The following is a 13856-nucleotide window of genomic DNA, read 5'->3' on the forward strand; positions in this document are numbered from 1 at the left end:
TGGGACATAGTTACCTTTGGAGGTGGCTTCCAAAGCACTCTGAGTCACTCTCACACCACACAAGTAGAGCCATCCTGGAATAAATAATTTTTTTCCAAAAAAAAAAAAAAAAAAAAACCGACCCTGGTTTCCTGGCAGCTCTGAAATTCATAAGGGGCACGATGTTGCAATACCAGGGGGGCAGGTTGGAGAGGGAAGCGCTGTGCTGTGGGAAACTTGGACATGATCTCATCCTGCTCAGGCTGCAGCCCGGGCTCCGTCTGCTTCTACAGGGAAGTGTTGGCAGAGCAGGGAGGAGAGCCAAGCCCCAGAAAATGCCAGAGAGAGAGTGCCTAACCTGGGCAAGCTGCGAGAAGGTGGCCCCAGGGCGCCCTGACGTCCACGGTCAGATTCGAGTGGGAACGCTGTCTGCTGACCAGCAGCTCTGATTCCTTTGCTGAAACCCCAGCTGTGCTGGGAACTGACCTCATTCATGAAGTAAACACTGAATCAGATACCAGCAGGCCTAGCCCTGGGTAAGTGGAAATAATCCGGACATTTCCATAATTCTGGAGCTGCCAATTGGATTTGGCGAGAGAAACTCTCAATATGTCAATCGGAGTGAGTTCATTACCTTCTCTCGCCAACTTAATCAGAAGCCAATTTGCCTTGCTGCGGTTGAATTTATTTGTATGAAAGTGCTTTCCTTACATTTTAGTTTTTACAGCCCAAAGAATGTACTGGAAAGCAGCGTAGTCTAGCAACTGGAAGACAATACTGGGAATCCGTCGATGGGCGTCCAGTGCTGGCCGGGCCCACAGCACTTCCCTGTGCCAGCGGTTAGCGCACTTGGCCTCGGGATCCTGTTATTGGAAGACGGCCGAAGGGCAAGGCTTGGTTGTAATCTTGGGGCCCTGTGGTTGTGTGTTCCACCTCGCGGTCACACCCACCTGCTGTCGGGTGATGCTGTCCACTCGGGATTACTCAGACCTCCTGGACCCACCTGGCGTGTTCTTCGCACCAGCCTTCCCGTTTCTACCTGGCTCCTCCCTCAGGGGTAAAAGAGTTGGCTTGTCCCTCTATGGTAGTTGAGACCACTGTTTGCAAGACAGTTGCATGATGTGGGGGAGAAATAATTTCCAATAGCAATTCCTTTTTCATCCTCCTTTACTTACGTAAGCCATGCCTCACTGACTTAGGGAGCCGGGCTGCCCGAGTTCCGACCCCAGCTCCATCCCTTCCAGGATGGGTGACCTTGAGCAGGTGGCTTACACTCCGTTCTGCACCTCAGTCTCATCATCTGTGAAAAACCAAGTGAAAACAGCGCCTACCCCACAGGAGTGCTGTGGGGCTGAAAGGGTTAACTCGTGGGGTGCACTTAGAAACATGCTTGGCACACACACCAGAGAGCCAAGTCTTAGCTTTTATTAGCATTCTTACTGTTATTATCAGTCTGAATGAGCAAGAACCGACAGCGGGGAATGGCCATTTTTACATAGTTTAGTGGTAAATTTACAAGGTGAAAATCAACAACTACATTACAGGCCCGGCTACAAGAAGCCAGGCGGCCAGAGGCATGACTGACTCACTGTGTCACTGAACTCAGTTACCTGATTTCTCTCTTAGTTTCTTTATCTGTTGCAGGGAAGTGTTTACTGTTCCTTAGTCTTGTCTGATTTTTGATCCCGAAGTAACTCAGAGAAAGGTGTCATTTAAAGATGATTCTGTTCATGCCTGTTTTTCTCATTATGCCTGGAGCTGGACACCCAGAATCTCCCCTCCCGGGCCCACTGGAGCTGTTTCTTCACCCAATGCCGAGAACAGTCTGTAAATGCCAGTCTCACAAAGGCCCTCTTTCCCCTCAGATGGAGCCATCCTGCCTGTTTCCTTCCAGTGCTGCCCGAGCTGTTTATGACCCTCTTCCAGGCACCCTGGCCCCTTTGTCCATGCTGGGAGCAGAGGAGGATCTCTGTGAAAAAAAACATTACGTATTAGATAAACTGAAGCCAATGAGCTTGGTGTTGATCCTGGGCACAGTTCTGGAGCAGATAATCACATGAGTGGTTGACCAGCACTTAGAAAGAGGGATCTTTAGGGTCAATTTTGATGGTCGAAGGACTTCCATTAGATTAGTCAATCCAGTGAGTGCTTTGCCAAAGTGTGATGACTTTTAACAATAGCTTAAAAGTTTCTCATGAAATCCAAATGGACAAAATCATGACCAAAGTCTGCTAGAGGTTGAAGGGACATTAGCTAGTCATGTGTCACATCTCCCATTAAGGTGACACCACTTGCCCAAAGTCACACAGCTAATTAGTGTCCAGGCTGGAGTCTGGGCCTGGCCCTGTGCCCCAGATGAAGGCCCCACCCAGCAGCTGTGGCTCCTGGGCGTGGTCAGGTGGAATCCTAACAGTACATGGGACACTGTCCTCCCAAGGCGTTCCCTAGTGGCATGCCAAACGGTTCTATCCTTGGCGCTCAACTCTTTAACATTCTATCAACAACTTGGATAAAGCCAAAGATAACTGCTTATCAACTGTGCAAATAACACAAGGCTGGGTGGGAAGGCCAGTGTGTTGGAATCACAGAATCTCGATCCAAATGATCTCAACAGGAAGGAATGATTGGTGGAATCCAACAAGATAAAATCGAACTGTAATACATGTCAGCTCCTGCATTTAACTCCAAAACCCGATTGCAAAAGTATAGGATGTGGTTGGAAAACATGTCCCACCTTACCCGTAATCAAAGACATGCAAATTAGAGCAGCCATGAGCTAATCACTTTCCCCTATCAGACTGGCAATGATTAAAAGAATGAAAATTCTCCAGTTTGGTGGCTAAGGTGTGGGGAAATAGGCCCCCCTATAAACCGCTTGTGGGAGTACCAACAAAATCACCCTTTCTAGAGGGTAATCTGGAAACAGAGCGAAAACTATAAAATGTACCATTTGTCCCAAAAGTTTTGCTTGTAGAAATGTATCCAAAGACAATTATGTTAAGATCTATGTACAAAGATAGTCACAAAATTACTGTTAAGAGAAGAACATTTTGGGGGGTGGTGTTCACTTTGGGAACAGAAATCTTGGAGGCCTCAGAAGGGTACCGCAAAGCTCTTGTCAAATACTGGACACAGTAAAGAGGAGGGGTCAGGGTCTGTGTAGCTCCTCAAAGCCAGACCAGAACATAAAAGAGATTTGTGTGGCATAATATTATAAAGCAGATTCTAACAATCAATTCTGCCCCAAATTAGGATGGGCTGTCTTGTAGGTTTCCAGTCACTGGCAGATGGCCCTCTGTCCAGGGTGTCGAAGTGGACAGTTATTATTCTTTAGCCATTGGGATGAAATGTTCATCTTGGTTCCTCCCAATGCAAAGGGGCAATGAGTCTTTACTGTATGAAATCAACAAAGGGCAGACTCGCCACTCAAGGTGAAGGTGGGAGGGAGGTGATACTGGGTTTTACTTCCTGATACTGAATTTTAGGAATAAAATGATAAACCCCTGGCCCCCAACATCACCCTTACTGAAAGCCTCAGGGAGATGACCACACCCCTTCACCCCTAATCTTTTAGGACTATCTGCTGTGTATCAGTTCCCCAAAGATAAAACCTCAGGGGGACTTTTAGCTTTTAGGCCTGAAGAAAAGAAATAAAAGATGAATGCTCTTTCTCACCAAATCATTTCCACTGTATTTTGGCTTCCAGGAGACAGACATATGGGGTAAGTGTTTAACTACTCTGTCTACACCTTTTCTCTTTTGTGTTAGTTTCATCTAAAACTTTCAGTTTTAGTCACGAATCACACCTGTCTCAGCCACATTTTATGCAGCACCTCCAAATGTGCACATTCCCTTCTTTTTGATGCTTCTTCTTAAGTGTGCCTGCATATTTATCATTTCAGTTTGTTGAGTTTATTTTCTTCAGTCTCCCCATCAACTGTGTCAGGTGATAATTAAGAAAAATATTCATAGTTAACACTTTACTGAGCCCTTGAGTGAGACATCACCCTGTACCCTATCAGGTGGTCCTCACCGGCACACACCCTGGGACTGGGCACAGCCTCCCTCCACTCATTTGTGGCCAGAGTAATCTTTACATATGACAACACCTATCACATCACCAACCACAGGCCTAGGTGGCCTCCAGGGCCCTGTATGGGCTGCTCCCCCTGAACCCCAGTGTATCTTCTACCAGGTTCCTTCACTTTGAGCTCAAGTCACATGGGCCTGTCACTTCTTCCAAGCTGTCACACTCCTTCCAGCCAGTTTTTCTACACATAATCTTCCCTCTTGTCCCATCTCTTCTTCCTATGCATTCTTAATTAACGCTATGAGGTAAATGGTGTCTCCCCTGCCAATCATATATTGGAGTTCTAACCCCCAGGACCTCAGAATGTGACTGAGTTTGGAGATCCGGGCCTTTAACAAGGTAATCATGTTAAAATGAGGCCATTAAGATGGGCCCTGATCCAATCTGACTGGTGTCTTTGTAAGAAGAGATTAAGCCGCCTGGAGAGACACTACTCTTGCAAGTGCACGGAGAGACCATGTGAGGACACAGGGAGAAGGTGGCCATCTGCAAGGCCAGGAGAGAGGCCTCTGGAGGAACCAAACCTTAGACTTCCAGCCTCCAGGACTGTGAGCAAACAAATGTCTGTTGTCTAAGCCGCCTGGCCTGTGGCATTTTGTTATGGCAGCCCAAGCAGACTAGTAGTTAAGAAGTCATTCCCTCAGAGAGGTTCTTCCCACCCTCCTCCCCATCTGCAGCACTATATTGCCCCCCCCCGCCCCCGTCACACTTACCAGTTTGTGAATAGTCACTTATCTGGAGGACTACATGGCTATTGTCTGTATTCCTTCCTCAGGATCTAGACTCTGGGGCAGCAGAGAGACATGCATTTAGGTTCTCCATAGTGTCTCCAGCAGCTAGCACAGTGCTTGCTGGTCACGTGGGGGCATGGGTGTTCTGTATTGTTTACTGAAATGCTGAAGTATTAAACTGAGGCTCAGTTAAACTTCTTAAAGGTCACAAAGCAGCTAAGTGGCAAAGGGAGACTGAAACGTCAGCCCCTAAAGCTCTGGCTCTTAACCACTACTTAACCCTCTGATCTTGAAATGCAACGGTTCACTCAACAGGTGCTTCCTGAGCACTTATCACTTTCTGGCTTCTGTCTAGGAACTGGGGATGCAGCCATGACAAAACAGACAAAATCGCTGCCTTCCTGGGCAGAGGGATGTCACATTCGTAAGGAAGTAAGTTGTGTGGTATATTAGAAGGTGATAAATGCCATGGAGCCCAATGGGAATTTGGGGCTGGGGAGTCGGATTTGTAATTTAAAGTCAGAGATTAGACAGGCCTTTTTGAGTAAGGAATGTTTGAGTCAGGCTTTGACGGAGGTGAGAGAGGGACCCTCAGGGATATTTGAGGACAAGCCCCATACAGAGGTAAAAGCAAGTTCAGTGTCTTGGAGGCAGAAGGAAGCCTGGCAAAATGACTTATGCGGCTGGAGTGAAATGAGTAAGGGAGTCAAGTTAGGAGAGGGGCTCAGCAAGCTTCCAGGTGGTGGACGACATCTCTGTCCATGGTACAACTTTGGCTTTCGCTTGAGAAGGACGCCTTTGGAAGATTTTGCAGAGGAGCCACATGATACGACTTTTAACAGAATTACTCAGGCTGCAGTTACATAACATAGACTGAGGAAGAGAGGGGTAAAGGTAGACTCTGGGAGCAGTTTGGAAGGCATTTATAATCACCCATTTACAATCATCCGTGAGGGACGAGGGGCTGGGTCTAAGATGCTGTCAGTGGAAGTAGGATTCTACATATATTTTAAAGAAAAAGCCAAGGGGATTTGCTGGCAGGTTGGATGTGGGATGAAGGAGATCACAAGGTTTGGAGCCTGAGAAGCTGGAAGGATGGAGGTGCCATTCTCTGAGATGAGGAAGAGCACGGGTGAAGCACTTTTTGGTGAAGAAGCTCAGGAATTGCATTTGGACATGATCAGTTTGAGCATCTTACTAGGTATCCAAGTTTTGATACCAAATAGTTGTATATTCAAGTACTGAGATTCAGGGGAAAGGCTCTCATTAGCATTTAGATGATTCAGAGCCATGAAACTACATGAGGTCACCAAGATACTAAGTTAAAAGAGAGAAATCCAAGCAGACAGCTCTGGAGGCACTGCTACATTGAAAGGTCAGGGGAATGTGGAGGAACCAGCGATTGAGACTGAGAAGTAGAAGCCAGGGACAGAAGAAGAAAACCAAGAGTGTGCAGTCCTGCAAGGCAAATGAACAAAGTGTTTCACGGAGGAGAGGAGATAAACTGTTTCAAATGTTGCTGATAGAGCAGATAGGAGGACCGCAGGGAAGAAACGGAGTGTGCAAGGAGAGGGGTCAACAAAGAGCGGAGAGAGCTGGAGACTGCGACTATAGACACTTTCAAGAAGCTCTGATATTCAGAGAAAGGGAGGGAGAGAGGAGGTGTGAGCTGGAGAAGTGGAGTCAAGGAAAGGTTTTCTTAGGAAGGAAGAAATAATATATTTATATGCTTATGGGAAAGATCTTGTGGAGAAGAAACTGAGGCACAAAAAAGTTAGGTTACCCCTAGCACTAAGTCTCCTGGTCTAGACCCTTCGTCCCATCCCTACGCTGCTTAAGTGACAGATTTAAGCCTTATCCGGGCCTCCTGCCCCACCCAGAATCGGATCTAGGGCAGTTTGAATTTTTACTTTACTTGGATCAGAAAGTCATCCGAAATGTACTACCTTAAGTCAAGAAAACCCTTACATTGAATTTTGGACTCTGACTCTAACTTTGGGGCTTCCTGGAACTCGCCGGGCTGAACAGAGCGAAGACGTACGGGGTCCTAGAAAAACTCGCGTAGAGCGCGCCTCACGGCGCCTCCCGCGCGATTTCTAAACCTCACCAACGTCAGCTGACCAGCTCTCCTCCAATCCCGCCTCGTGGGCGGGGCTAGACGCCCCGTCTCCACAGCAACGCCTTCGTCAGTTCGAGCCGGGGGCTTCAGCACCGTGGGAGGCGCGCTCGGATGACGTCACGCGCCCCGCGGCGCTTGTATGACGTCATTCCTAGCTCAGCAGAGGGGGCCGCCGACCCGCACGTATAAAAACAAGCACGGCTTCGGACACCAAGCATGTGTCATCTCAGATTGACTCCTGAGTAGTTCTTAAACGCCAAGTCGTGAGCGAGCGCAGTTGAGGTCCGCCCGCCTTCGCTGCTGTTCTTTTCGTTTTGGCCAGAGATATCGTCAGAGGTGCTTACAGTTCCATCTGGCTTTGTCAGAGCTAGTAGCTTAAGGGCGGATATCGAAGAATCAGACAGTCCCTTCACTTCATCTTGTGTGTCTCTTACCTCTCCTGGTGCGTTTCATCCACAGTGTCACAGACTAGTCTGAAAATGCTAGTTGGATTCCCAAATTGCTGTTGCCAGCAAGCTTCCTCTGGCTGGCCATTTGTTTCTCAACCAATGCTTGTAAGGTCAGCAAGCAGACTTTTTAGCACCAGTTGTAAAGTAAGGGTAACCAGACTCCCACCGAGGGCCTGAGAAGTTCTCAGAGTCAAGTATTTGAACTTTTAAGGACTTGGCAACTTCTGTTGACAGCTTGTAGTTCTTTCTACCTTCTTTCAGACTTTTACCCAGGATACATACATTCGACCTGGCTAAGTAAATGACCTCCAGGTGAATGAAATGTCACTGTTCTGAAACGTAGAAAGCACCCACTGGTGCTGAGTCCTGGGAATACAGTGATGATAACGACAGTCCCTGCCATTCAATGACAGCTCATTTACATTGATTCATTCAAGAAACATTAATTGAACAACAGCTGTGTGCTAGGCATGGTTTAGATTACTATTCAATGAAAGAATGAAGTAAGACCTAGAACAGCATGTGGCTAGGAGTCAGACTTGATTTTGAACCTTGGCCCTGGCTCCTTACTTGCTGAGTGATCTTGAGTGAGTTATGACCCCCTCTGCACCTGAATTTCATGATTTGTAAAAATGCACATAATCCTACCTCCTAAAGGTGACAGATGTGAGAGTTAAACCTTGTGCTGAGGTTTGGGGGGCCTTTTCTCTCCACTCCTTCCCTTCTCGGTGAGTCTTTCTCAGGTCTTACACAGCGGATAGCACCACTAGTGGGAAAACAGCGCCCTGAGCAGCACACAGCCCTCAGAGGTCACCCACAGATTCTCCTCAAATTGTTTTAAAAACAACTTTCATCCAGACGCTGTTTTTTGTGGGTCTGTATGCTGAGGCCAAGTTATACTTAAGCAGAACTGTCCTACCTCATCCCCAAACAAGTTCCTCTAAAACCACCCAAATCCAGAAGGAAAAAAAAATCCGTTTCTTGAAGTGCATGGTGACTTGAAGCCAGGTGTTGGAGGGTGGCCTATGAGGTTGGGTCAGATCCTGGGTCACTGTCTGAGGGGGAATGAGGCACTGACAGGGTTGGGGAGCGGGTGTCTGGCTCCCTTGTCACCACAGGGCCTGTGGTTTCCAACCCTGTCTGCATCCCCGTCCCATCAAACGACAGTGGGAGAGAAAACAGACGTGCACATAGGCGGACACACACAAGCACGCAGACTTGCACAGCCTTCAGAGGAAGTGGAGGACCAGATGTTCTGGGTTTCCTGTTCGATGCTTCCACAGCTGGTCGAGTCTGTGGTTGTGGTTTGTCTGTCTCGGGCTCATGTGAGAGACAAAAGCTGGGCTGACGGGAAACCTCCCCTCCCGGCCCCCCTTCCTCAGCTCTAACTGATCAGTCACACGGAAACCTGGCAGGTCAGACATTTCCTGAAACACCCAGAGTCTGGATTCTCCCAGGAGGAAGCTGAATCCCCGAGCCCTAAGAAGAAGCCCCTGGGCGGATAGCCGGCCCTCACGGATCCTGGGGACGATAGAAACTTCTCCAAATATACTACTAATATAGACCTCCATCCCTGCTGAAGAGAATGAAGATGAGGCCGGGTTGCTCCAGTCACTAAGCCAGTGCTGGCATAGAGCAGTCACTCAAAAACACTCAGTGCACGAAGGAATGAATGAGGCACAGGGAACTTCTTTTTCAGCGGCTGGATCTAAAAGCCCCAGCTGGCCATCGCTTCTCATAAGCATCTCTGGATTCAAAGAGATAAGGGTTTGAAGCAGCTCTGTGCTACCGATTGGCTGCAAGTAATTTAATCTCTCTAGGCCCACTGTCCTCATCGACAACATTATCTGTTTCACAAAGTTGTGAGGCCTGATGAGACACATGGATTTGCTTGAGGTGGAGTCTGGCCCATCGTAACTGCTCAATAGATGCTGGTTCCCTTTTCTACTTGCAACACTGCTGTTCATTTAAGGAGATGCACTAAAAAAACAAAAGAGATAAAACAACAAGCAAAATATTGACCCCAGGACAACTGCCTGGTGGGGCCATAGAGTGGGAGTTCTGGTATTTGTGTCGGTGCCCATTGTGGGGAGGATGCTGGGAGAAGGGGCGGGGCTGTCTCAGGGTCTCCAGGCCCTGGAGGCAGCATCAATGTCTTCCTCTGGGCGTGGAGTAAGGTGGTGGAGGGAAGAGCAGGCAGAGTGCCCCTTCACCCCTTCACTCAGAGTGATATTAATAGTGATGTCTCCTATTCAATCTGCATTTGGACGTGGGCAATGGGGGACCCCTGCCTGAGCCCCAGCCTCCAACAGTCTCCACTCCAGCCCTCCTTCAGCCGCATCCCTCTCTTTGAAATGAGGCATCCACAGCTAAGTGTAGCCATGAGGGTCATCGCCTCTGAAGTCTGACGGACCAGGTTCACATGCTGGTTCTGACACTTACAAGCGCTGCAGTCTTGGGCAAGTTACTTCACCTCTCAGTGCCTCTGTTGCCTCATCTATAAAATGGGTCAAATAATAACCACATCATAGAATAGTTGTGATGTTTAAATGTGTGAATATATGTAAAGCACTTTGAACAGCTGCTGGCTCCGTGGATCAGTGTTAACCACTAGATGCGCAATCGTGTTTGATTCTTAACTGCAAATAGGTCCTGTTAGTAGTTCTGTTTCACAGATGAGAAGACTGAAGCTCAGAGAGAGATGTAACTTTTGCAAGTTCACCCAGGTAGTAAATAGTCAGGCTGAGACTTTACTCCAGGTCTTTCTGACTCTTTCTCGTGCATGAGGTTTTAACCACCTCCCCAAGTTGCATATTTTTCTTCTCCTTGGAGTCCTCCTCCCACCCCCACCCCCACCCCATGATGCTCAGCCTCTCCCTGCCGTCCTGGACCTCACCCTCTGCAGTCTCCAGCTGGATTTTTGCTTTCAGGTCAAGGTCTTGACTCTTCACTGTTTCCCTGCAGGAACTTACCTTGCAGAGTGACTTCTTACATGCAAATATTCCTTCCTGGGGATCACCTGAGTTTATTCACGAGAAGATTTCAAGTGTTTCTAGGACTGTTCATATTTTAACCCAAAGAAATGACTCTTTGGAGAGAATTCCACAAAGAGAAGCCTGGCAGGGGAGACATTCTGTTGCTGTTTTAGCTGGAGAGGTGGTCCTTTGCTGCCCCCTCAAATCCCACTGCCCCGGTGGTGGGCTTCGTCTGATGGAAGAGGCAACACGTGGTGATGCAAAGGGTCTCAGACTTCATGAGCATAATTATTGCCTGAGGAGCTTTGAACATGGAAACTCCTGGGCCCCATCTCAGTCTGTAAACTACATTTTGAGAAATGCTGGTATTGCAGCAAGAGGCTCAGACCTCGGTTCAAGTTCTCTAATTAGCTGAGAGACCTCAGGAGGACATTAACTCCTTCCGAGCTTCATTATTCTCATCTTTAAAATAGGTATTAAGCCGATCCCACCCACCTCATAGGGGATCACTAGTGAAAATGCCTCATTCCCTGTTCAGCGAGAGACTGTGAGAGAGGACCATTACTATACTAATGTTTAACCAAGTGCTATAGAGAAATTCAAAGGAAAGCGTAGACACAGGCCCAAGCTTCAGAAGTTCCTGAAATCTTTAATGAGATAGGGAACCATGGGCCCCTGAATGTAAGCACTCCTTTGGGTGAAGGCTGCTGGCTGGAAGGGGCGGAAGCATTGCTTTCCACCTCTTGGGCACAGGTCCCTCCCACTGCACAACATGGCAAAGTGTGTGAGAGTCTGCCAGGAGCATTAATCAGCCAGGGCTTGCCAGGTAATGCTGCAGTGAAAAACCAGCCCTGGGTCTCAGTGGCTGAACACGGCAAAAGGTTCTTTCTTGGTCAAGCTGGACATCTCAGTGGGTCAGCAGGCAGTTCTGTTCCACAGACTTGCTCAGGGACCCAAGCAGGCAGAAGCTCCACCACCTTGAACCACACCGTCTGGAACACACGGCTTCCATAGTCAGAGTGGCCGGGAAAGAGTGACTAGAGATCAGGGACTGGGCTTTTTACTGCCCCAGCCTGGCAGTGCCTTGCATCCTTTCTGCTCAGTTTCATTGGCCAAAACTAGTCACGTGGCATGGCTGGGAAAGACCGGGAGCAAATGGCATATTTGGGGAGCATTATTGTCCCTGCCACAGGATGCTTCCTGCATAGTGTAGGGGGCTCTGAAAACTCTTGGTCCAGATTTCTAGCTAGGGCACAAAGACCAGTATCTCTCAGAGAGAAAAGAGAGGAAGAGTTCTCTGATGAGTTGCTCCCGCATCCTATGTGCTGAGAAGCTCGGCTTTCCTGTCTGGTAGAGCAGAGTTTTATTTGTTAGTTAATGTGGTTGGCTTTTTTTTTCCCCCTCTCTCTCTTCTTCCTTTTTCTCATTCTTGCCTACCCTCAAAACATGGGAAGAGAAGCAGTCTGCTTCAAACAGCCAGCAGTCTGGCCCAGCTCCCTCATCTGGAGAGGGGCCATCTCTCAGCAGGCCAAGAAATACCCCGGAGCTCCCAGGGTCCTGTGGGCGCTGGGTGGGAGGCTCACAGAGCCAGGAGGCTCTGTGCCCGGCCGCCAGCTCCACTATCGGCCTGAGCACTCTGCGCAGAGCACAGCCGAAAGCAACCCAAAGCTCTTCGGAGCTGGAGAACGCTGGAATGGAACCCAGCAATTTGGGGCAGGAGTGATTCTGGAGCATGCAGCTTGGGAATTTGCCTGAAGAAATCTTTCATTCCTAGAGCGTTGGTGGATAGATGGCACTTATTTGTTTAACCTCAAATCAAGCCACAGACCCCATTTCTGGGCTGCTTTGAAAGGGTTGTTTTAAAATAGCTGAACAAGCTGAAAATCATGGGTCTAAGTTGCTGGAATGGCTTTGCAGAAAGCAGCAGGCTCAGGAAGTTCCTGAATTTTCCGTAGAATGTGACTGGCAGTAGATGGTGGGGGTAGGGGGTAGGGAACAGAGCCTGGACCTTTTTCCTGCAGGTTGGCTGGACTGTCTCTGTGGCGGGTTCGGCGCTGACCTGGTCAGTGTCCCCTTGGGCGTTTCGGGTGGGAGGAACCCTGGAAGATTCCCGTCTGAGATCCGCTGTAAGCAGTTTTGCAGTATCAGAGTGGAGTTCCTCTGTTATTTCTGTCTGACCAGCCTCTGCTTCCCCTCTCTTGGTAACAGAATGTGTCTTTCCTCAGGACAACTGTTTCCCTGGTTTAGGTAGGGCTGACTCTGTGGCCTGTGTGTTTGACAGCTGGCTCTGGGGGGGTGGCGTGGGGAAGCCCTGACGCGCAGCGTTTGCCAGTTTCCCTGGTGTAAATACAGGCGCACCTTATTTTATTGTGCTTTGCTTTATTGGGCTTCCTGGATATTGTGTTTTTCACAAACTGAAGGTTCGTGGCAACCCTATGCCGTCAGATAATGGTTAGCATTTTTTTAGCAATCAAGCATGTTTAAGTTAAGGCATATACCTTGTTTTCTAAGACATAATGTTATTGCACACTTAATAGACCACGGTGTAGTGTAAACACTATGGAAAGTTTTGCATGCACTTGGAAACCAAAAAAATCGCATGAGTTGCTTTATTGTGACATTTTCTTCATTGCGGTGGTCTAGAACTGAACCCACAATATCTCCGAGGTCTGCCTGTACTCCCACCATGGCCAATTTCAAGCTACAAACATGACAGTACTGAACCCCCATAGCACATCTCTGGTGCTGATTCTGCCGTATCCAGGGATGAGCAGATGACCCAGAGGCACCCTGTCAGAATTCTTAGGAGCTATCAGAGAAGACCATTTCCTTCTTTTGGAATTGCCAGATAGATAGGATGTAGTCTGAGGCTGTCAGCAGTCATCTTCCCAGTCACAGAGAGAATTTGTTAGAGAGAGAGCCCGCAAGCAAGGGGACACTCATGATGCCATTTGAACACCTGAATCCAGCTGTATCTGAAGCTGGTATATCTCTGACTATCCAGTTACACAAATCAGCATTTCCCTTTCTTTGTCTAGGCAGTGTGAGCTAAGCTCCTGCCAGCTACCAATAAAAATGCCATGAATAATACAAACAGGTCACCCATAGGAAGCCAATTAAGTAGATTTGGTGTTTATCTTGATTGTGGCGGTGGTTTCACAGGATATGCATCTGCTAAAACTCACCAAATCGTACACTTTACGTGGGCGCAGCTTATTGTAAGTAAATGATATCTTAACTAAGATGTTACAAATTAATAAACAACAACAACAGGTTTTGGGGCGGGGGGTGTGGTGGGTGGGAGTGGCTTTTTCATATCTTATTCTGCCACGCAAAGGCTCAGACAGGAAAAGGTGAATCTAGATGGTTCTACCACTCCCATCAACTGGTTCCTGCTTCCACCAGTGCCATGATTTTTATCCACCCATCACTGACCACCTGGGACTTCTTGGAGAAGAAATGGATGAAGGAAGGACGGAAGGAAACAGCCCTCTTGGAAGTCGGGGAAGCAGA

The 13856-nt window shown here is 48.2% G+C and overlaps 1 long non-coding RNA gene across 1 annotated transcript; it reads right to left on the reverse strand.

Annotated features, from left to right (window-relative positions):
* Positions 1-1450: 1450 nt before the first annotated feature.
* On the reverse strand, positions 1451-6835 carry LOC135322838 (uncharacterized). Its single transcript, XR_010383741.1, has 3 exons — positions 6769-6835; positions 4783-4854; positions 1451-1948 (listed from the first exon to the last, which is right to left on the reverse strand). It is a non-coding gene; the product is annotated as an uncharacterized LOC135322838 (long non-coding RNA).
* Positions 6836-13856: the final 7021 nt, after the last annotated feature.

This window comes from Camelus dromedarius, chromosome 14 (assembly GCF_036321535.1).
Source record: "Camelus dromedarius isolate mCamDro1 chromosome 14, mCamDro1.pat, whole genome shotgun sequence".
NCBI classification, from domain to species: Eukaryota; Metazoa; Chordata; class Mammalia; order Artiodactyla; family Camelidae; genus Camelus; species Camelus dromedarius.